This window comes from Parambassis ranga, chromosome 15 (assembly GCF_900634625.1).
Source record: "Parambassis ranga chromosome 15, fParRan2.1, whole genome shotgun sequence".
Lineage (NCBI taxonomy): Eukaryota > Metazoa > Chordata > Actinopteri > Ambassidae > Parambassis > Parambassis ranga.
The window spans coordinates 12,086,474-12,111,725 of record NC_041035.1 but is presented as its reverse complement, the minus strand read 5'-3'; the positions used below and the strand labels follow the sequence as shown (position 1 = coordinate 12,111,725).

The following is a 25,252-nucleotide window of genomic DNA, read 5'->3' as shown; positions in this document are numbered from 1 at the left end:
GTATACTTTATAATGATCATGAATATTCAGACCTCAGCCAGCTTGAACTGACCTCAGCTTCACTGGGTGGAAAGCAGACATGTTTGACTGGGCATAAAAACTTTAACACCTAACACAATGTTAGTGTTAGCAAATAAACCCAGCAGCAGTTGCCTCTAAATCAGTGTTGAGTGATTTAGGGCCTGTTAAGGTTAATACATTGGTCAGGCTCTGCTGGTTTTGTCCCTGGAGAGAAGTTTAAACTAAGAGCATCAAACTAAGGAAATCTGTGACTAACCCCAGGGGAGGAAAAAGAGAGATCCCCCCCCACCAGTTGGTGGGATGGTTTGAATCAATGGAGTGTCATCAATTGCAGGACAGGGTGATATTCTTGGCTCCAATAATTCAGAGAGGAAATGGCCATGACCATTATTACACCACACAAATCACACTCGCAGTTATCTTAGCTGATGGACAAGAGGCAGTGAGGCTTGAATGTTCAAAGAAATGAACAAGAAATTGTACATTAGAAGAGAAAGTGCATTAAAGCCTGAAACTGACAAGAGTCTCACAGACCATATAAATTCAGGATAAAGACTTCAACAGATTGATTGCGTAACCTGCCAAGAGAAAGACATGGGAAGTGAAAGTATTAATTCATGGACTGAATTTGCTGTGCGGAGAAAACCTTAAGATTATATCATGTTTTTATTTATACTGAAAATCTATTATTTATCTGTTATCTGATATTTTTTGATATTTAATATAATTATTTGCCTTATAAAATATGAAAACACTGTTTCTGTAATTTAAACCAAGCAGATTAATGCTTAACTGCATGTAAAAGCAGCAGCGAAACATCTTTATGATGGGTCCTGAAGCAAAGTGGATGCAAACCTCAACCCCAAAGGGTGAGAGTCTAGATCGATGCTGTAGCACCCATCCATCCCTCCACTCTATGTGTGAACTTTTGTCAGCCTCTGTAACATCAGGCCTATTGTCACATCAGGCCAGACTGCTTTCTTGTTCCATCTGGCCAACTGTGATCATAGAATTGACCAGTTTTGGCGTTTGTGTGTAAGGGCATGCTGGGCAACATGGTGCCAGTCCCACATAAACTGGTGTCATTTACATGCATGCATCAGTCATACAACCACAGGAGAGCACAAAGCTATCTGATAATCCTCTTGAGGCTAAATTATTAAACATTTCAGTTAACCATCTGAACAAGTACCTTGAATCACACTGATGCAAACAGAAACCCAACCTTGCCATCAACATGTTCTGCTCAGTGAATCACAATAACCTCATTCACCTGGTATAAAGGGAGAAATCAACGCAACATTACAAATATCCACAACAGTAATGTTGTTGAAATACTGTCAGTGTCATATTCAGCGCACAGATTCCCCACAAATTCCAATTTTACAATTACATCAACAATACTTTCTAGCTGTCAAACACACAGGAGGCCAAAACCTGTGCATACTGCAGAACCCATCTCCTCCATCTCCACTATGTTTATTTTGTCTTGCCACCACAAATTACTGGAATTCCAATTACTTGTCATACAATATGTTCTCAGAAAACGAAAAGTGCAAATTGAAGCATTATAGTCTGTTTATTTATTTATATATATTTGTGTCAAGCTATGAAATAAAATGGAGAAAATGTCTCTTATCAGTGTTTGGAGACATTGGAAGAGATACTCAGCTAGTGTGATCGCTCATGCACCCACACACATAGCAGGCACCTCATAAACCAAGGCAGCTTAAGAGCCTATAGCAGCTCAGGCATAACACTAACACCATGCATACAGTTTGGAGAAAGAAGGAGGAAGAGAGAGAGAGAGAGAGAGAGAGAGAGAGAGAGTGAGAGAGAGAGGTAATGAGTTGAATTACTTTGCTAAATGGAGGGGCCTGGTGCTCTGGTGTATAACATTGTGGAGAGGTGACCTCACCAGTCAGTGCATCTCTCTCTCTCTCTCTCTCTCTCCGATGGGCATCTGGGGTTTTATCAGCAAGGTTAAACAGTGACACACTGAGAAGGGAAATAATTATTCAAAATCAAAAATGTCAGTACACATTAGCTATTACACAACTAAAAGGAATTTTAGACACATTATACAGAATTGCTTTTAGTTAATATTCAAGACATGTGAGCATGTGCATGAGAAAAAAAACTATTGATTTGTTCCAAAGTAACATTAATACAATTACCCAGAAAAAATTAGAACATTATTGCCACTGATGAGACAACTGAGAGAGATGGGTATAAATGCCCGACCGGGGAAGAGATAAGTGGAAGCATTAACTTTATAAGGTCTACACTGATGTAAGGAGATGGAGTAATGCAATCAATGGCTTTCTGTGAAGTCCATTGCTTTGTCAGTCTTGATTTAAACGACCGCATTGGGCTTGTAAATGCAGCTGGACATGATGGATGGAATTTTGAACGTGCAAGTTAATTGCCAGAAAGACAGCTCATTCGTCAACAAAATGTAGATAACATGACACAGCAGACAAATACAAAAATCAATCTCCAAGCATGTTGCAAATAGTGTAGAGTCAATTGTGTGGGAGACATGGCAGAGAGAGTGTAGAACTAATTACTGCTTGTGTAAACATAAATAATGACTAATGGCAAATTATTTAAAACATTATATTTACATGAGAAAACCTCCAGAGGTGATTATGTTACTGAGAGCACATTTCCTCTCTCAGCTGCTTCAAAGTGAAGCTCGTGCATGTGGATGGATGTTTCTGCTCGGAGCCAGACAAAGCACGAAGGGCTGCAGGGTTGAGGATGAGGCCAGTTGTTCTCGTGTGTGTGTGTGTGTGTGTGCATAAGTGCCTGTGTTTGTGTGTTTATGTATATTGGTGTGTGTTCGTGCATTTTATTTTTCAGGGCCTGATCCGAGTGCCTCCAGCTGCTGGTGCCATTTGCTCCCCTGCCAATCAAAGGCCACAGCATAATGCCAGTTCCTCCGAGCCCTCATTTACAGGCGCTTTACCTGTGTGTCAATACTGCACGGTGTGTTCCACCCTGTAGCAGAATATTCTCACAGTTCCACAGCATTTATCAGTGAGCTATACGCATGAAAAAATCCAGCTCGACTTTCAGGACTAACAAGTCAGTCTTTAAATCCCTAATAATACAAACCCCAGTTAACTTTAATTAGCTAATTTCCACTGGCTGGCACTGTGAACAACATTCTGTTTGGCCTAATCAGCTGTAACTGAACAACCACTGCTCCAATTAACCCATTTGGTCTAAAGTTAAACTCAAACATACAGATGATAAACTGATAAAGTTTAGCTTCCTATAACATTCCATAGAGAACAGTCCCCACAGCATTATACATTTATCATTATATAGGTCACATGGGATTCTGCAGGGATAATGGCTTTTTTAAAAGACTGGCATGCTGTTAAATTAAGTGTCTACAGGTTAGGCACCTCTAACATACCAGGTTAATAGAAAAACACCAGGAGAAGCTGTATTTTTTTCACACCAGCCTTTTCCAACAAGGAGGTTGAGATACTGACACCGTCTTTGACATTTATACCCATCAAGCTGTTGCCCACTGGCTGCCTCAGAAAAGGCCACTTGTTTGCAGCACCCTATAGGACACCTGGTATTTTTTTTCTTCAGTCAGGTCATTACAAATGATATGCTGTGTGCAGAGATGAACCTCGGCAGAAGGTCTCCATCAATATCCACCTGTCTTGAGGAGATATTTTTGTTGCTTTACTATATTTCAAAGCACCGACACAAACCCAGCCATAAATATTAAAGAGAGGTTAAAGGAATGGACAACAGTGCAATAAATGGCCTAACATGTACGTCACGGAGAAACGTATCCGTCCCAATTGCATTGCTGATTCTGGCACAGATTAGCATAGCCTGTAAAGAATTGCTGATATCACTAAAACAGGCTATACTAATTAAAGCCAGAATCATCAATTCAGATCTTCGGACACCTTGACCCCTAAAAATGGAAGAGAGGCTTGGTTGGAAACAAATCAAAGGTTAGCTTTAGAAAGATAAAAGAAAAGCAAAGCACAGGAGGACTGAGATTCCTGGATGGATAAAAACGTATAAGAATAACATATGCAAACATCTCCATCAATATTACATAAAACACTCTCATCCTCTTGTAAAGGGAGTTAAAAGAGCTGATAGAACTGCAAACCCTTTAGCTGCTTTGAGAGTTCAATGCCTGGCTCATTTCCATTCAGAGCAGCACAGGAGTGGAGACAAGGTCCACAGGACAGATGTCCCCTTGTTCTGTACGCAGTCTTTATCAAACAGAGGCCGTATCTGAGAATTATACCACACACAATGCATCACACCACGACTGCTTTCTCAATGACACCCTGCATACAATGGATAGCCTAGTGGAAGAGAAATGAAGGGAGACCCGCAGGGTGGGGAGAAAATGAACATCCAGGGAGCGAGTCAGGTAGCTACAGTGTGACAGGAAACAAATGGACAGAGAACTGTTTTTAGAGATAAGGAAAATATACCTTATTAAGAAATACTCAGAGAAGGCTGAGAAAGAAGGTGAATTTCTCACAGAGAGGAGCAGAACACTGACAAAGACAGAATGAGTCAAAAGCTCTTATAATGAAGATGCTTTACTGGCTCTGACTCCCATACTTATATGTCAAACAGATGAAATTCCCTGTGTTTGGTTTGGTTTGATCTCTGTGAATAAAACACCGGAGAGTATGCCTGTTTGTCTCGCTCCTCAGAAGTCTCAATCCATCACTGTCCATCAGTAGCTAAGCAAAGGTGGAAGCTGTAACAATTTCTTATTATAATGATACAGACCTGACGCGCAGCGCTCAGTACATACAATTTATGGATTTATCACTGCGCCTTTGTGACGCATGCCTAGATTTCTATCACTGACTTTAAAAAAGGAAAAAATTCCGGAGGGGTTGTGTAAACCAAATAACTAAACTGCTATGACAGAAGGTCAGAAGAGAAAAGGAAGAGGATTTTCAAGCATCTCTTTCAAGTGTTCACTCAATGATTCATTGAAGAGATGCTGCAAGAAATTCACATTATGGTGGGAAGAGGAGAGTCATGCTTGTTTCTCCTTCTGTCTTCTTATTAGGTATATTGCCTTCACTGAATTTATGAAGCTGTCGGGATTAAGAATGGAACTATAAACTCAAGTATCTATGGGACTTTGGTTTAAACACAGCAGATAAGAACTTCTGTAGTGTAGTTCTGCCATTTACTCCAGGCCTCGGGCATAGATTGTGACATTTCTTCTAACAAGACTAAGCATCTGCTGCCAGGCTAGAGGCTCTGTTAGACACAGCGATACAGTACCTTGAGATAATTTAAATGGCAGGCTGCTATCTTAAGAGCAGACACGTCGGTAATGTTTTAGTGTTTTTTTTATTTCACCCTAAAACAAGTTTTGAAAAGAAGTGGCATTTCCTGGGAAGGTGGTGGAGGAGGGCCGTAAAATACAACCAGTGAAAAAGAAAGTGTTGACAGGTGTAGGTTTGAGTTGTGGAGCGACCTTTCGACTGGCGCTATCATCCTCAGACCTGGGAGTAAAACTGAACTCCCTTACTGTTTATCGCACCTGTGCTGTTGATCTAATGTGATATCGGAGCAGTGTCCATCTTGATTAAACCTTCACATAGAGATCAGATATTGTTTTCAGTTCAGAGGAGACAGTGAACCCTTTGAACTTTTAGCTTTAGCTATAGAATTTTCTAAAATGATGGTAGAAACCAATTAAATATAACGCCTAAACATCTCCACCTCTTTCTCTCTCGAATAACAAGCCACAGTCTGCAGGTTACATAAGAGACCAGATGAACTTGTTCTGGTCCATAAGTTTTAGTGCTGAAACAACACTGAGTGTAATGAAGTCATTCCGAGCTAATAAAATTTAAGAGTCCTGACTGTCTTGCCTTTAAACTGCTTTAAAACATGCATGGTAATGTGGGCGCTGTGATCTTGATGGCAAATTTTCACCACAGTTAAGCCCAAAATCTGTTGCCAGTAAAGAACTAACTGAAGTGGCATAAACATAACAAAATAAAATCACTAACTTGTAGCTGAAGCCGTTACAGTCCATGTGTAGGTATTAAAATTCCTGCGGTGTCTTATGAGAGGTGATGGGGCACGGCTGTGTGTGTGTTAAATATTGCAAACATGTACAGATTTCAGTGCATTCCAGGTCCGCAGAATAACGTGTCTACTGCTAGAATAAGAAAATAGCACAAACTGAAACCGCCGCATAAAAATATATTTATGTATTTATGCCACAGCAGAAAAATTGGGAGATACATCTGGATACTGTCTCTAGCAGGAATGTATGGAAGCTGAAATAGAAGGGAAAATAAAAACAGGGAATTTAGAGGGAGGGAAGACGAGAAAGAAGAGACAAGTATTGCTTCTTTTTGTTGTTTCATCATTAAAAAGTTTGCTTAATATTAGCAACTCCCTATATTCTCCCTTTATTTTGTTTTGCTTTTGCTCTGGGTGGTTGTGGAGATGACTGTTTGGACAGCTGTGCCTCACTTCCATGTACAAAAAGAGCTATATCTCACACAAAGTTCTTTCAATATTGATATAAATCCACTCATATTAAAGCTGAGACTTGGCACTTTAATGTACTATCCATCGTTTTATAACAAACTGAGTGTGTTGAAGCTCCCAAATCTTAGATAAATGTGTGGCGATAAAGCTGGTATGTTTCCTTGTCTCATACAGTAAGTATAGGAGATAAACCTGAATTACTGTCTCGTGGTTGTAGGCTCTGCCCCTGATTAAAATTTACAACCACGTCAGTCCAGACTCATATAATATGTAGATAAGTAAAAAGGAAAATGTCTTTGCTGAAAATGATGATGTCAAAGTGAGCCTGACCTTTGACCTCCTGAATATAAAGTGTCTTCCTTTAGCATTTTAATCATATTGTCAAAATTAGAATATGAATTCTTGAGTGCTTACGCCGGGTCAGTATGACCTTTGTCGGCTCATTCTTGAGTTCAAGTGAAGATTTCTACAAAATTTGAATAAATTCCCTCAAGGTGCTTCTCGGCTATTGCTTTCTTTGTAAAGGAAAACACTTAAAAAGTCTGTATTAAGTCAACTCGGTGCACTGCTGCCAGGGTAAAAGCTGATGGCACCAACAAAGTGGAAATAACATTTTTAAAACCCAGTTATGAAAGGACAGGTACACACCAATGGGTTGCAACCAGGCAGAAGCAATCCATCACTGAAAAACAGCATCACCGTGGAGCCAACATATTGACAGAAAGAGGCAGCAATTTAGGCCAAAGCTGCCTTTGGACAAAGCCGGTCAGTGGATGAGCTGGTTAAAGTGCAGGAAAGACAGTTTGGCTGAAGAGTTGTGCAACATGGCTGTAAACCAAATTAGACTCATTACGTGCAACATATTATTTGCCACCATCTTCTGAACCTTCAGTGGCTGAGGAAACACAACAGGATACTGCAGACTAGCAACAGCAATTAAACTCTATTTGCATGACATAAATAAAACAACACTCACAGGGGGTTTTTGTTTGTGAAAATTTATGTTTACGCTTCTAAACCATATTTGGCAAACAGTGGATATGACACAGCATCCAGTCCTGACATGACAGCACGTCTATGCCCTGAGTAAAAGTCATCTGACACAATGTCACAGCTGTGTGTCTGCCGCACCATCACAGCTGTGGTGCTTCTGCTTTCTTTAACACCCATGACTTCTTTAATCTGTCCCCAGAGGCTTCAAACCCACAGGGCCTCACCTCATCTAAGCACCACTGTGTTCTTCAAGTTCACAAGTTTCCCTTAAAGCAGCTGAAACACACACACAGACACACACACACAGCTCTATACAGTAGAAGTATGGACTGAAATGAAACATTAACACGTGTGTGTTTTTGTGTGGATGTGATGAAACACAACACACTACAACCACAGGAGGGTACATACGTAGCTATAAACACTGATTTTCTAGAGTAAGATGTGTCACAGCTGAGGGTTTTTTTTTAAGACTGCATGGAAACATTCCAGTGTATTAAATTTAAATATACCTAATCCTGCTATGTCTTCATCAAAACTTTGTGTAGATATTATAGCTTAGTGAAATTGAATGTGTGTGTCCAATTATGTGGGTATATATCCATGTGTATGTAAATGGATTTCCTAAGTTAGTCAAAGATTATTCTTTAATTGCACAAGTATGAGCCACAGAGAGCTACAGCTGAATAATAACTAGGATTTTATAATGTTTGAAGAATTATAATACAGCCACTGGCTAATGAAGTCCCACTGGACTGTACTTCCTCCGAGTAATTCACCTTTTGTTATCAGAAACAAAGCACATGCATGTGCTCGGGATTAACTGGCACATTTTTATAACACATCAGTCAAACAATACATTGACAATATGAGAATTCCTGTCATAAAGAGCCTGTACAGGCAAGATCGTAGTTAAAAGTTAGGACATAAAAGTGTTTTCTGGAGTTTTCTGCAGTTTGTTAATGATGAAAAAAAAGTAAAGATTGTAAATTCTTTCCATAATCAGACTTGAAACATCGATAAATGCCTTTGTTTAAAAACAATCTTCTGCAACCTCTTCACATGCAGTTCGGATAAACATAAATCCTTAGCGCATTTCAAAGCTTAAATCGGTGATTACAATCTGTCACTAAACATTGAACAGCTACAACGGATAAGACAAAACAAAGCTGAGACAAACACATTACAGCAGACAGGTAATCATATTTCATGAAATGAGGTGACAGAAACGGTTTATCTGCACCTTCCTCACACATAAATGTGTTTGTCCGTACCTCTGCTGTATCTGTGCCCCCTGTTACCGCACACCCAAATTAAATGCATGCTGACTGAATTCTATCCACTGCCTGAGTGCTTTTAAACACTCCTGCTGTTGTACCCACACACACACACACACTGTATGCTGGGTGACAAACCGCAAACCCACTGAACTCCTTTACACAGCACACATGCACCATTTCCCTAATGATGAATGAGGCTCGCCTCTGGCCAGTTAATGATTTTTCTTTAATGTTTGCTTGATTTTAATATTTTCTGTGTATGTTTCACTTACATAGATTGCATTGATTTTGGCCTGAAGTTTTTTACTTTCAAATGAAAATGAGTCTGATATCAATCATCGCTTCTAATCCAAGGCCCGATTTCTATAAAGAGGCCACGCTCACCCAAGGCACTATGCAGAGAGTACCATCATATAGAAGTTACACCCAGGGGTTAAAATGTATAACTTTCAAACAGGGCTGCGAGTTTTAGCAAATGTTTTGATGAAAATGTAAAAGTAAATCAAAGAAGATCTGGGCCTCGATGCTGCGAGTATAATCATACCAGACAATCAGAAAATCCCAGCCTCTCCCATTGTGGAGGTGACAAACATATCAATTTCAGTTGCTAAGGAACTGCCTGCAGTCCTCCTCATGACACTAATACTTCGCCATCAATTACATCTCTAGGGTTCTTGTTTTAAATCAAACCACTTGTTTCAATCTAACCGCACATATGCTCCATTTCCCAGGCTCTCCCTTTCTCTGGGTCCCTAATCATATTACACATTATTATGCATTTATTATTATAAGTGGCTGTAGTGGTCGTTGTATTAATGCTTTGGTATTGTGCTTCCATGTTCCTTACTTCCTTACTGTTGCTCTGCTTGTTGCCTGTTTTGATTTCAGTCTTCCATGTGCAGATATTTGGTTTTCACAGGTAATAACTTGCAGATGGTTTTCCAACCAAGGCACTAAGGACTGCTGCCCTACAAGGGTCTGTGCTTATGCTAATAACAGACTGCCTGGAATGTGCATCCAAACTAAGATCAAAGATGATTTTTCCCATGGAGAGTAGCAGTACCATTTATTAATGAACAGAGGTTTAAGGGGTTAAAAGGGTGTTAATAACCAACAATCTCATTATTCACTGTGCATACAAAACCAATGTTGTGCTGCTTTCTTTTTGCTATATATCAAAACACATCATAGCAATTGTGAGCTCTGTTACCATGTGTCCCAGCAGGTACAGGCTGACAAAAGTCAACATAAGTCAGATGTCAATGACCCTGATAACAACACATGTTCTGGTCATGGCCAGACTGAATGATGAACAAATGTAGAGTGTGTTACTGACCTACACACCTATAAATGCAGACAAGGGGTAGGGGTTGATGTGCGCCTATGGATGTCAGTTTATTTTTAATCATGGTTACATTTGGGCATCAAAAATCTACTTTCCTTCTTAGCTCAACCATGTAATCACTTCCTTAATGAGGATATCAGGGTGTGATAGGTGGACATACAAACAGACAATTTAGTCTTTAAAACCTGATCCATAACTAAACCTTTCACAAACACATTTTGTAGAAATCATACTGATCCTATCAACGGCAATTTCAGATACTACAGCTGCAGTCATTAAAGAAAAAGACAATACCCTTAATTAAGATATAAAGATTTTTTTCTGCATGGAAGGTTATCTCCACTTCAGCAGAAAAGAATGTGTAACGTTTAAGGATGAACGAGTAAATCAATACTTATCAATCTTAACATAAGATAATGTGCTCTGCTATCGAGGACCTCAGAGGATTTGCTGTAGAGGAGCTATTGTGGGGGAGAGGTGGTGTCATTGGTGAATAGAAGGTTTCTCTCACTCTTAACTCACCAAATGTTTTGGGGAGGTGAAGTGTCTGGAGGTCACCTTTCAGCGGAGTGCCTTTTGGTGTCCATGCTGTCTACTGGGGGTGCGCGATTATCCTCCTCCAGCCGGATCATGGCGTCTGGGAGGCAGACAGGCAGCAAAGAGGGCAGAGGGAGGAAGGGGGAAAAATAAGAAAAATGATGAGTCCAAATTAGGAAGTGGAATACATATAGCACACTGGAGGTCAGGCTTCAACAGGTGGGATATACTATACAGCAATACATAATACACTACAGTCACTTTGAGCCAAAATGACTGCTTTTTTTCCTTCAGAAATTATACACTTCACCTTTCAAAGTAAACCCAAAGGTCGTTATTCAGCAACTTAAGTGTCTATTTGCATGTTTAAAACTGCCAAAGAGCTCATATTGCCCTCTGTAAAGTACCTTGACATGTGCAGCATTGTTAAAATCTCACTTTATGCTTTATTTATGCAATATGTTTTAATCAAGGATCTACTCAAGTTATGTAGCTACCATTCCCCACTGGATAATTTCTGTCAAAGGGAAGAATGGCATGTCTTCATGTCTAGGGAAGTGTTCAAGCCTTATATAGTCTTGGTCTAGTAGAGTTGCCTGCTGCACATAGCTGGATCTAGCCAGGGGCTAAGGAAGCAGACCTTCTGAGAGCTCATTAAAACAGTCTTCAAGTCTTAAGAGACAAAATGAATAAAAGAATGAGCTTGCCATTAAAAATAATCAGAAGTAATGGAGCAGTTCCCAGACTGAAAAAAAAGAAAGTTATTAAAGAAACGGAAGTCGTAACTCGACTCAGAAGTGAAGGAGGGTGACAGTCAAGGCAGGGATGATTCTAATATTCACATATTTACCTACGCCTCCAGTATTGTGAATCAAATGGCCACACACACTACTCCTCTGTTACATATACAAATTACACCTCAAAGGTCAATGGAGAAAACATTTCGTTTCTAATGGGAAGCTGCGTGACATTTCTTCTGGCCGTGACATCTTCCTTTTTTTTTTAGCAACACTGACATTTTCACTGGCAGCACATTGAATTTAAATACAAATCAGCAACTATTGTGTTCTTTTTCTTTAAAAAAAAAAAAAATTCTAACAAGATGGACTACTTCATCCTAATACCAGCGACCTGGCTTGGCCTCTCCGCTCCACAGTTTAGCTGAGTCTGCAGAGGCGTTCTCAAGTGAGACATAAAGAGGACTGAATGAGACAATTACCATTTCAAGTTTCCACTTTATATCTAACAAGACTTGATCTGAAATACCCTATGAATGAAGGGGGGGGGGGCTTTTCCCACAATAATATGGAACGGTAATTATCCAGATAGAAAATGTGAATGTACACTAGCTCATTACCAATCTGTAAGAGAAATGTGTTATACTGTACATGTGAAGGGCACTGCTGTAAAGTAACAGATAAAGGGTCAAGTAATTATATGAGCTTCAGTTCTCAGTTTGACAGCAGATTATTCTAAAATGAGGATATTGTGAAGCACTCATTTCAAAGAAAGCCATGAGAAACTTTTGTTACATCTGTGAATATTTTTTTAATAAATTGGTTTAAAACTCATAGATGCTGCAGAACCTGAAAAATATAGGTTAAGTGAAGCTGTGAGATTTAGAAAATGACTTAGGTAATAAAGTAAATGCTTAATTATTGTAATTGCAACAACATAATCACAGGAAGTACAAATAAAAGAGCAATTATGTAAACAGGAAGTCACTGCAAACTGTAAAAAACTTCTAGTTTAAGAGGTAAACCTTACATTAGGAAATATTCACTTGCTTGTGTCACACTTTCTGAAAGGGAAAGTAGTCTATACATAGACATCTAGAAAGCCCTTAAATAGCTCTGTATGTATTACGAAATGAAAAAAGGCCTTGTGTGTATATTAGGAGCCTCACACTGTATGAGCCTACGTACGTCCTCCTTAAGCCAACACACTTGATTGGAAGTTGCAACACACAGGCACCGTCGGTACACACAGAAACCACAAGAGGAACACACAATGAACCGGATTCTTCAGATTAAACATAAAAACTGGTGCGAATCTCCTGACATTTTCACAGTCTCACGTCTCCCTTCCTCCTAAACGGAGCCTGTTATCTCACCCAGCTTGAGTCCGGCGTAAATCTTATCACAAAGCTCCTCAAATTTATTGGCCGAAAAAGCCGTCGATATCACCTTTCACTGAGTGTTTATTCTACCTTGTGAGTGCAGAAAAGCGAGAACTGAGCAGACCCTAAAAACCTGCCCTTGATGAATGTGTTGTGGGATTTATGTTCTATGAGTCAAATGGTTAACGTCGGGTTGATTTGAGAGCAGCGAGTTCTGCTGGGGCATGATAAAAATGGGGTTCCAACTTCATTAAATGCCATGGTAAAAGGCAGCATCTAAACCTCATCATTCTGTGGTAAATGCTGCAAATGACTCAGTATCTAATCACCTGCTTGTAAGGGCTTTGCGAGAGGTTTTGAGCCTCAGTGAGTGTCTTATAAATTTTTCTGATCAAGTGATAGTGTGGAGGAGTCTATATTGTCTCCAGCTGTAACTCTGCATACAAGAATGTGTAGGAGCAAGGCAACGTGCATGTGTGTGTTATGTGTGTGTGTGAGCGAGAGAGAGAGAGAGGCATAATCATAGACATGTACAGAAAGACAGAAAAGGACAGAAACTGTGTGTTTTTTGTGGTTAAGCTGTAGTTGAGATTCAGCCAAGGTCATCCTCTTATGACATACATGGAGCCAGGATGAGCCTCTCACTTGGACGCTCTCCATCTGCTCCCTCTGATAAGACTGGATACTTCATGAGCAGCAGACAGACACCATGGCTCTGTATTGTGTGTGTGTAATTAAACAGATTCTCTTGGTTGGTAATAAAGAAGACAGCACGCTTAGGCAAGGCTTCATCATTCAGTGGAAGCCACGGATCACATCAAATGACTCGACTTTTGTAACATATTTTGAATATGTCCTGATGTACTCGGGTGATAATGGTAAATCCTGTAGGTGAATTTCTAATGAGTTCCAAATGAGCAGTATGTTAAACTCTCCTTAAATGAAGGATGTGAAGCAGATGGTGGCATTAAAGCAGGTCCGACCTTTACCCAGGAGGCTGAGGTTTCATGCCGGGGGTCTGTGGGCTCTGATGCAATTTTGGAGTCAGTCTCAAGTGGCCATTCTTGGAACTACACATGTGCATCGGTTTCATTTATCACCCAGGTTGGTTGAAACAGATCCTTTTACAAACACATAGTAGAAGGCGAACCTTTTCCACATGTAATTCTAGCATTTTCTTAGACTCCATACTAATGAATCCAGCCCCTACCAGATGTTTTTACATCTCTCTGCTCTGCTCTGCTATTCAACAACCAGGCACATTCTTTAAAATTTGAGACATATATGTATGAGAGAGAGAGAGAGGTATAGTTATGTCTTTCTGAAACAAAAGTGCGGGCAGTGAGGATTTTTTCTGTAAGCCTTCTGTTTTGTTGCTCTCAGAGAGCCACATGAATTCCAGAGAGGCTTTTAAGGACAGCAGCTCGAACAGAGAGAGACAGAGTGATAAATACTGAATGGCTGAGAGGGAGGCACCATGTTTGTGGTATGATGATACCATAATAATGGATTAACCATGTTTAAGAAAGAGGCAATAAAGCAATGAGGAGTCATATTCCTATTACTGGGAGGGGAGAGTTTGTTTTACACGTGATCCTGTAGCTAAAAAGCAGTCGTCATGGCACATCAAACAAAGTGTGTTTCCGTGCATCAACAGAAACAAGGCTCCTAGATCAATAAACCACCAAAACCTCGACCACAATCACACAGCGTTGTCTTCATTAATCTTTCACGCTGTTAAAATGAGTACATTTGTGAGCCATCTGCTAAAACACCGCTGCTTCCTCACACACACACACGCACAGCGGTCTTCCCAAACTCCAAAACTTCAAACGAAACCAAAGCCAACTTCTCTGACGCTGAGAGCTTCTCACGGACTGATCACCATAACTACAGCTGATGATCTCAACATGCAATGCTTCCTGTTAAATGAGCTTTAGCCCATGGAGGTGGACCAATTGGCAGGAAATGAGACCAAATTGATTGGGAAACAGATGGAAGAGAGGCAGCCACTATAAAGCCTGTGAGGCTGTAAAGGAAGGAACGAGATGGGGTGAAGATGAAAATGAGGCAGAGAGCAGACAGCAGAAAATAAAGGCCAGATAAAATTAACTACGATCCATAACTTATTAGAACTCTGAATTTGTCTTTAAAAGATCTTTGTAAAAAAAATTAAGCTTTGAATGAAGGAACCTTTTTATGTTTTTTCTTGAAGTGACATCTGAACAAAGCTCAATTTTAAACAAGAAAGTTACAAATATTGAAAGTCATCTGCAAGACTGCTTTTTGCTGTGTATTCTTATGCAAGCTTTCTAAAAAAAAAAAAGACACAGAGAGGCCTTGAACGTTTGCCAAAAGCGAAGCATTCGCACCCTCTCACATTTGTTAAACACTTATCTCTCTAAAGAGCTGCACACAGAGACAGTGTCTCCATCACAGCCAATTTTAAGACAAATTTAGGATCCATTCAATCTTTGTGTTCAGACATATCAACACTGATGGCAGAGCAGGTCTTTGTGACCTTCTAAAAAATGCAGCATGACAAACCTCTTTAAAAGCACAATCACTGATCTGAACACATGTCATCCTACACCACAGTTCGAAAGAAGCATGCTACACAGTTTCAAACTGACTTGAGACTACAACAGAATCAGTGTTTAATCTTGTCAGAGGTGGATCATTGTCATTATGTAAACTAATCCTGTTTACTGTGTGCATTTTGCATGTGCGAAGTATGTTCTGCACACTGTGCTGTTGTTGTTTTTTTATGCAGTTAAGCATGTTAAATCTGCTGCTGACACATTTCTGTGTTTACAGTTGTTCACCTACTTTAATGAAATTTGTGTCTGAAATGACAATAAAGGTATGACTAATAATTGACACTAATACAGACCCATGACTACTGTTATACGACTTGGGAATGTGTGTTTCCCCACTGATAAAAGGATTTGTAGTATAGTTAGAAAGAGACTAGAAGGATGTAGCAACATAAACAACAAAAGCCCAGAAGAAGCAGATTTTGGTATGGATTAAAATAAACCACTGCGCAAATGTGGAAGGATATGCTCAAGGCCTCACAGAGACACGTTTTTGATGAGTTATAGTGTATTGTTTGTTTTTGTCCACAGAATAGAATTGAATACCTGCCCGTGTTGATACAATACTTACACTGAATGGCCATTGAGATAAAAGCCTTTGCAAATGACTCACAGCCATTTTAATAAATCTCCTATGCACAGCTGAAGGGGGGGGGGCACACACACTCACACAGACCTTGTGACTACAATCTGCCTTGTAGGTCCCACATGTGAAAGATTCATATACATGTCTATAGTGTATATGGGTAAAACCCCCCCTTCCTAAAGTAGAGAAAAGAAATGAAGGAGCTAAAGATGTCAGTATATAATGTAAAGCACCCATTTGCTCTGTCCAAGTAAAAAAAAACTGAAATCATTTTAGGAATGTGCCACTTCAGTGGAGGATACTTTACAGCGGTGCTCAGTTTAGACTGCTGTCTACTGCATGTCTGCTGCCTATTGATCCCGGTGAAGTAGACAGTGTCAGATAATGACAGGTCTAAGCCAAGCTATGTCAAATTATAGTCAAACACATTCATAAAAAGTGCTTTAAATAAACAAGTTGTTCTCCAAGAGTGCAAAGTGCATGAGTCATCAGTGGAGGGATGAGACTTGCATGGGTCGAGGGTAGTTATCTGCCCAGAGTGTGAATTAAAAATCCAAGCCCGCTCTCCACATCATTAACCCTTCGCAGATACCCTGACCTTAGATGTTCATTTGATCTCATCATGTTTTGGTGAGTGTGGATGTGGAATGGGACAGGGAGGGGTGTGTGTCTGTGTGTGTGTGTGTGTGTGCGTGTGTGTGGGCATCCCTTTGATGTTTTAAAGCAAAATTTCTTTTATCTCTCGTAGAGCGTTGGAGACCGGAGCCGGCTGTCCAAAAACTCAATTAGAGATGCTCTGAATGTGAGCGGACAGCCTAAGAGGAGGCGTGAGGCACAGAGGTGTGAACGACACAGGGTAGAGAGAGAGAAAAAAAGCAACTATTAGGAGAAATGGGACCCCTAACTGAGCAACAAAAACAAAAAGATTTTTTTTTCTAAGATGAAATCTGCTCTGTGGGGAAGAAATCACAAATAGATCGCACCAACAAGATGACCAGAGGAACAAATGAGTGGCTCTGAATGAGTTGATGTCCCGCTGCTGCACAAACAAACATCTCATTGGAGTTCATGATAAGGGGCCAGTCCTGTGTTTGATGGATAACTGAAGGCAGCTTGCTTGACAAATGATGTGTATCGTTGCAGCGCAGAGGGAAATTCTTCAGCCCATTTAACCAGCCGTCATCCAGGACTTCATCATCACAAAGTAGCATAAAAGAATTCAGAAACCCAAAAGCTCAAAGCTCTTAACATGTTCACTCAGCCAAATCCGTGAGTTGCTGTTACTTCCCTTCATGAAGTACCTTTGGTAATAAAAAGTAGGTGAAGAAGAAAAAAAAGGGAGGGGGGGGTGGGCAGGAAGAGGAGTTGGAATATGCGGCTGCAGGTTTTTGCATCCTCCCTGCATTCTTTGGTGACACTGAAAAGATGAACTGCAGCTTACAGTAGGTGAGCAGGGAGCAAAGAGGAGGCGAGAGGAGGAAAAAGAAGCAGAAGAATGGCTTTTTTTTACATAGGCTTTTCATCTCCTCTTCTACCATCGCTCATCAGAAATGGGAGAACATCGACTCCCGAGCAGCGCGTTCCAATTCCATTTAGCTCTGGACTGCTTGAGAAAGAGGGCTATATTACAATGTCCCAAAAGACGCTTAAAGAATTATTCATGCACAAAAGAATTTAACGGCATTATCCCAGAGCCAGTACCAACAAAAGAATATTCTTAGTTTTCAAATAAAGATGGTCCTTCATCAGGCAAACGCTATTTCTATTCTTCATCTTGAAGCACCACTAATAGTCATAAAATACTTCCTGTGGACTGCACAGAATATAGGCAAAGGGTCACTTACAACAGGAGGACAGACGTATTAAGTCTAGGCTCCTTATCAGAGCAAACATACACATGAAGACAAAAGTTCTCACACATTGGGCAGATGCGCTGCTTGATTTTTAATATGTTAGTGAACATACATAATGCTGAGGAGTGTTTGTGTTTAAAGGAATCACTTCAGAGAGAATTCCATGGTTATCAGTGTTAAGAAAACTTGCCTTTAGTAATCATGGGAACAACATCTTTGGGCCATTTGTTTGCTTTTTCACAAGTTATTTATCCAGTCTGACCTTTTAATGCTGCACAAACAGTAAGTCATAAACAGGCAGTGAGGGGACAGACAGGATCCTCACTCACCAGAACATATTGAAAAGCCAGCCAATAAAGGGGAAGAGATCTGAGCTGCATGTGTTCAGCATTTTGTTCAAGCCAATGTAAAATATTGATGAAAAATAAGGAAATTGAATCAAAAATATGCTGAACTGTAGAACACCTAACTTCACAGCATGTTAAAAAAAAACATCAGCAGTAAGCAGGGATGCTTCTTTTGCTGTTTAATGGATTACAAAGAGTATGATGGGTGTCATTTTGCAGCTGTCTTGGGATGCCATCAACCCTGTCTGTGCGGCAAAATGTATTAGAGATAATGATGTCGTGGTACAAGGTAATATTTCCACCATAGGCACATTCAAATGGGCATTAATAAGAGGTTTATGGACTACAATCTAAACTAAAATACACGTCCTATAACAACACTGTCTTTGTCTGGTACCCTAGACTATTCCCATCATCACCTTTAACTAACTGAGCACCTACAGCAATACTCAAACAATCGTGTGTTGTTGTCACAGATAAACAGGAGGTTCAGAGAAATAATAAAAATATATAAAAAATTCAAACATTTTCAAACCAGCACGCATGATAAAGCGCTATCAACTCCACACATGAACAGGCTGCTGTTCAGAGTGAAAGAAGCTCCTCCACATCTTTGTTCCTTCTCTGCTCCGCTGGATCAAGAGTTAATTCTGTTCAGAGTGACTGTGGGCTGCAAGTGACAGCAGTGAATTAATGATTCATTATGCCCAGTGTAAGCAAATAGTGAGCCAGCGATGGAGCAAAAATGGATTTACATACACACATCAAACACCCACCGTGACATCTCTTCAGCTATTAAAAAATATTCAGACACCCATGGAGAAGAATTTAAAAGCAACCTTCGGAAAACCACAAGGTTTTTTTAAGGCACATGCCAAATGCTCTGCTCAGATGAAACCAACTTCTTAAGAATGTGAAACCCAAAAAACTGCAACGCTCATAATCATTCATTATGAATGTGATATATTGCTTGCTCAGCCCGGGGCTAAATGAATTTTCCATTTTCTTTTCATTCAGCCCAGTCACTTGAGTCCTTGTTACATCTCAGCCTCACCATATGTTCAGAGGTCCAATACATAGAATAACTAGCAAAAAAATAAAAGTAAAGATTCTGTTGAGTGTGTAGAACGCTCGATGCCGAAGAGGACATCATAAAAATTTTAGAAACCGTGTCAAAAAATATGTTTCCAGCTCCGGATTAACAGAGAAAACTGCATAATTGCAGAACGTGTAGTACATGCAGATTCCATTAAGAGACATGCTGCCGGTTTGACTGAGGTTTGGGACAATTTGTGTCTGACACATCAGGCTCGGAACCCGTGGCACAGCACTAATACGAAAGTACTTCAGGGTTCACACATGTGAGTCTGCAAACCTTTTAATCTCATGTGTCCACGGATCACCTCAGAGCCTTGAATTCAGCCAAGCATCACAGATTATAGAGTCTTGCTTCTCTACTTTCTATTTTAGGGAGTGTTGTTCAAGTTCACAAACGTTCTATCATTCATTCCTCCCAGTCTCCCTTCCCTGGCTGTCTTTGTCATGACCCAATGGAGTGGCATGTGTGAATCACTGAATTAAGTAAGAGGTAATATAAGATCCCAGGGGCTTATACATCTTCAGTTACCAGCTATATTTTTTCCCTTTTGAGCTTCTGTATCAGAAAGCTAAATATCAATGGTGACACACACACAAAATATTTAAATAGCACATCAGCAGATGTTTCAGTGTGTGACACTTCAGAGACATAAAATGGATATTCAGACGAGACTTCTAAGCATGAGCCTCCGATACTTAGAAGTCTTGTACAGCAAGTTATCTGCATACGTCATACTGATGGATGAGGCCCGAGCGCAGATCGAATGACCTCTCTGTGTGGACAAGTGTTGTGTTAGGTTGGGCCATGTCCTGTCACTTGCACTGATTGATGGGGGTACTGAAAGCGAACACACCCGTACAACTGCAACGTCAAGGCTCTGGTCATGACTGTGCACGATAGGGGGCAAAAGCTAATCAATGTGAAGCATGCATGTAAGATAAAGTAGAAGGGAAAGTAAGAGCTGGTGGACTGTGTGCAAGAGTGAGGAAAACAATGTCTCTACAGCACCTCTGACAGTAAATAAAGTCTATAAGAGATGAGGGATTTCTCAGAATTATATTTAGTATGAAAGACACAACTCAGACGTTACAAGGAGTAAAATGTGAGGGATTTATTGGAAACAATCCCCCCAAAAACTCTCCAAATACGGCCACAATTTTCAAGTGATAATAAACATTTTATTACTTACACTCCAAAATTCCACAACTTGTGGCATACTGTGAGCACTCAGACAACACATTTACAGTGACAGAAACAGTAATTCTCCTCTTAAGTTGTCACTGTTTGAATGGTGAGGAAGGAAGGATAACAAACTTGCCTAACTAAAGTGAGAGTGTTTATGCCTTGGCAACAGTAGCAATGTTTAATAAAAAGCTCTGTAAAACAAAGAAAAGTGAACACAGCTCAACGTTTACAGCATGTATTGTCATTTCATTTTTTCATGTCTCCTTGAACATTCACAAAGAGACACAAAGCATCCTGATGAATGCTCCCAGTCTCTCGAACCCACAATCCAACTTCCAATTAATTTCACTGCCATTTGAGGGAGGTGTACAGTTGTTGTGTTTGTATTGTCATCTGCACATGTGCACTGGCCTAACTCAGGTGTATCAGTAAGGTAAGGGAGAGGACTGATGTGATCCACAGGGGGATATTTAGTTGCTATAGCAACACACATATAACAGGACAAGCCAGTCCAAATGTATTAATTGAAGGAGCAATAAAATTGGAATATTTTATGTGAATTAAAAAAAAAACTCTGCACAGAGACAGTATACTGGATTACTTTATCAATATGTTGTCAATATGTGCAAACGTTAAATTTAAAACATATAGAAGTCCAACATTCACACTGGATGAAACAGCAGCAGCCCTGTGATACACTGATGTCAAACAGTCTGACTACTGCTGGGACAAGGGGCCTTGCTAATGTTCCTTCTTGAAATGCGGGTGCAGCAGTCTGAGCTCCCCAAGGCCCCCACTGTCTCACCCTACAGAGGGTGAGAGGAGTTGTTCCAGATGCTTGGCAGATGTTTGTAAGGATGTTTGATATACAATTCTGCAGCTCATGTAGGAGTCAAATCACAGTTGAGCAGGCAGTGGTGCATGTCTGAGTGGTACCTTCATAGGCAACAGTAAATTACATTGCTGGAAAATAACCACATCCATACTATAATCTATAACCCTAATATAACCCTGCACTCAGCAGCTGTCGGGTTCATGCTTATCACATCTGTTTTTTCATGTTACCAACGTAGCTAACAGCTCCAGCTTGTTAGCATCATAATCCCCTTTCACAAAGAGATCACACCTTTGATAAGCCATTTTGCCAGTTTATGCAGCAATTTAGATGGTGACATTTAATGCAGGAGACAATGGCTCCCACCTTTTACGTAAAACAGTGAGCTGCAATAAAGGTGTCCTGTCTGTGTGAAAGAGGCTACAGTGTGGATAAAGATGGACGACACCCAAAGTCTAATATTTTTTTTTGTTCTGCAGGGAAAGCCGAGTGGAACAAACCTGTATGATTCTGATTTCCACATGGAGCGTTTTATAAGTAGCCTATGGCTTAAAGCAACACATCATAATGCACTTAAAAAAATACTGACAGCTACATCTACAAACAAATTATTGTTGATAAAAGAACCTGATTAGAACACAACTGTGTTTTAAGCATTTCTCATTTCACCCTTCAGCTGCTCACATTCACCAGAGACATGAATAAATCTGGGTTCAGACACCTGGCGCTGCAAAGACAGAGAGGAGTCAAAACATACGAGTCCAGGAATTCCAACTGTCTCTAGCTCTCATCAGTATTCTTGCCTTGATAATGTCACTGTTCACTGACAAAGCATTTCATACTCCAGCCAAGTGGTCTGAATCCCAGCCCCACCAAGCCACTAGCAATTAAAACACAGAGATTTTGGCAGTACTGTAACCTTCTTCACATTAGCACAAGATAGTGCTTGGAAGTGAACCATGGAATTAAGAAGGAGCCCAAACATTGGATTGTGAACAATGTAAATAACCTCTGCCACATCCTGATTATGATATATGGAGAGCAAAGTGCTGTGCTTAAACTTGCTGCCAAAGCTGACATAGAATAAAAGAGGTCATTACCAAACCAGGGAAATGACTCAGACTGTGTTCCATTGGCTCTCCAAGGAACGGTCAATCATTGTTAACTCACTCTATCACCTCAGATCCTGATATTTAGCGTACAAACAACAAACAGAGAGGCAGTGATGAGGTCACAGGGTTATCCTTCTCCCCTGGTGGTTCTCACCAGCTCAGGATTAAGCAGGATGTGACTGATGTAATGATAGGAGCTTAAGGAAAATGAAGGAGATGACTACAAACTGTAACCGCCCCTCCACGGCTCGACTGAAAATGAGATTTAATGAGATTAATTTAAAGAGCTTTAGGGAGACTAAGCTGGACAAAAAAGAGTGGTTAGATAAACACGAACGGCAAGGAAGAAACAATAAAGGTGGCACAGCCTGAGAGAGGAAACTTCAGGGGCATACTGAGGGTCATTGACAACATGTTGCCTTTATAATGAAATCACACTCTAAAGACAACTGTGAGAAACGAAGAGCCACAGCAGTTTATCCTACCAGCTCCAATCCTGCTGTTATCACGCTCCCAGCTTATACTGGTATACTGCATTTTAGTGGATACAAGTGCCATATTGAAATGTAGTTTAATGGTACAAATTAATTTTGCTATGTTTGTAGTAAAATAAAATAATCTTGTAAAACACACTTCTGCACAGAAAAGTGGATTTCATTTTTTTAAATTACCAAATCAGGCCCATTCACCACCTGAGCCTGCTTCAAAATCAACATTGTAACAGCCATTGAGCAGCATAACAAGCCAGGAATAACGGACATTTAATGGGATAACAATGCTATTATTTTATTGGATAATATTAGATAATAGCTGTTGGATGGAATGATAACTGGTAGGTAGAGAATGGTCCTACTAGCATTATGAGTAAACTGCTGGCAGTGAAACTGATAATGGCCACTGAGCTAGATGTAAGTAAAAATCACTAAAAAGATCAAGTTATTGAGATGGTAACATTTTAAACAGGTTTTCTGCAAAAATCAAATGAAAATATAGCTTAATATGAATTCATATCTAAGTTAAAAATAACATCATACTCATGATGTCAAAATTGGCAGAACTGCTCACAAGTTCATGCCAAAAAAAGGGCTTGTAAATCACCACTGGGCCTCCTAATCTATATGAACACAACATCAGCTGTGCTTCTTCATCAGCCATCGTTTCTTTGAAGCCGTAAAATTCCCAAACTAAAACTAAAATGGCGTCCTGCTTTGTGCTTCAGCCAGACGTGCTGCTGCCTGAAAACACAAGCCTGCAGTGTCCTTTGTCTTCCTTGTTTGCCACTTTCATTTGAAGAGATTTAAATTGAGCTCGGGCCAAGAACCCAGACTTATAAATCAAGCAGATTTAACCATTGTATTTTCACGTTTTTCAGCTGACTAAATATTGATAAATAACAGGCTACTGCAACTCCTGTTGCCTGTATATGCAATAAATATGTCCAGCTTCAGTTATGATTACATTTCAAAGAAACACAGAGGGTACAAAGCCAATAAACAGTCCCCCCCCCCCCCCCCCCCCCCTTTTTTTTTTCTACCAACATACCCTGCCAAAAACTTTTGTGTGGAAACGTGCCAGGCAATTCCATCCATCTTTTCTTGCTTCTGGCCTCCTCATCATCTCCAAAAAGACATCACTGAAATGAATGTACATGGCTGCCGCCAACACATCTCTCCATTCCTGCAATACCTCAGTTGCTACAAAGCCACAAAACTATTTCCACTGCTTGGCGTTCACGTGCTGTTCGATAAGGCTGGTGCCCCATGTTATTGTCAGAGCTGATAAGCACAGAAACAAAACAAGAGGACCGGTCCTAACACCTCAGTCCAGTGATTCATGTCGCTGCCCTTCCACAGCAAATCTTTCATGCTGTGCCAGGTTATCCACATTCCTGTGATGAGCTTGAGATTATTATCACTTTGCTTAATGGAAGTAATCCCTGGGGAAGTGTTAAAGTTTTACACCACTCCATCCACGAAACACAAAGAGGAGTGAAAATACCAGACAGGGAACGCTGGAATTCCCCAGTCAACACACGCAGCTTTCACTCCGAAGACTAAATCTAAATACTTGTTTTCAATAACTATCATCCACTGTGGCACAAACTGATGTTGAAGCTTCTTCATACATACTTTGGGGGTTGACAATCCACACTGCATCCTTCATTTTATGTCAGAGCCTGTCCTCAGACCAGATGCAGGGTGCAACAGGGGGCTAAGTATAACAGTAAATTATCCACAGTGGAGAAAAGTAACTGAGCATCGCCATTTTAAGTTTTAAGCTCCACCACAAGGAGAGAAACGACACATATTTTCAGCCCCTTAATCTATCTAGTGTTAGTGGTTGCATTTCACTATGAGAGCTTGTGCAAAAATCTGTGATTTTCTAACCATATAAAGAAATAAAGAACTACTTTTTGGCTTTGTGATGATACTTGAGGCCTCATGTAGAGAGAAAAATCAAGCAGAGCTTTTCACTGTTAACAGTGTGAAAAGTCACATTATAACTCAAATGATTTTTTTCCCCTGAATCTAACCAAGCACTGAATAAAAAAAAGAAAGAGGCACAAAAATGAACATGAAACTGTACCTCATGACTGAGATGTTTGTTAAAATAAATGTCAAAAACATTTTACAAAGTGCCTTTACTCTGAAACTAATGCATCTTATTATATATGTGCCTATGCATAAAATTCATGAAGAGCTAATTGTAAGATGTTAAGCCTGAAGGCAACATTCTTAATCCGGGTAATAGACTCAGATTGTTTCAGTCATCCTGCCTTGTTGTAATCAACGGCTGTCAGCTTGCCACTGCT

General features: G+C 40.1%; 1 protein-coding gene across 2 annotated transcripts in view; it reads right to left on the bottom strand.

The window, feature by feature from the left end:
- The window catches only part of chrm3a (cholinergic receptor, muscarinic 3a), a 62,836-nt gene that overhangs the window by 29,505 nt on the left and 8,079 nt on the right, over positions 1 to 25,252 (bottom strand). For both annotated transcript variants that reach the window (XM_028423231.1, XM_028423232.1), the window contains exon 2: positions 10,693 to 10,807. The gene's annotated coding sequence lies outside the window, so the exon portion shown is untranslated. The remainder of the gene's footprint in view (positions 1 to 10,692; positions 10,808 to 25,252) is intronic.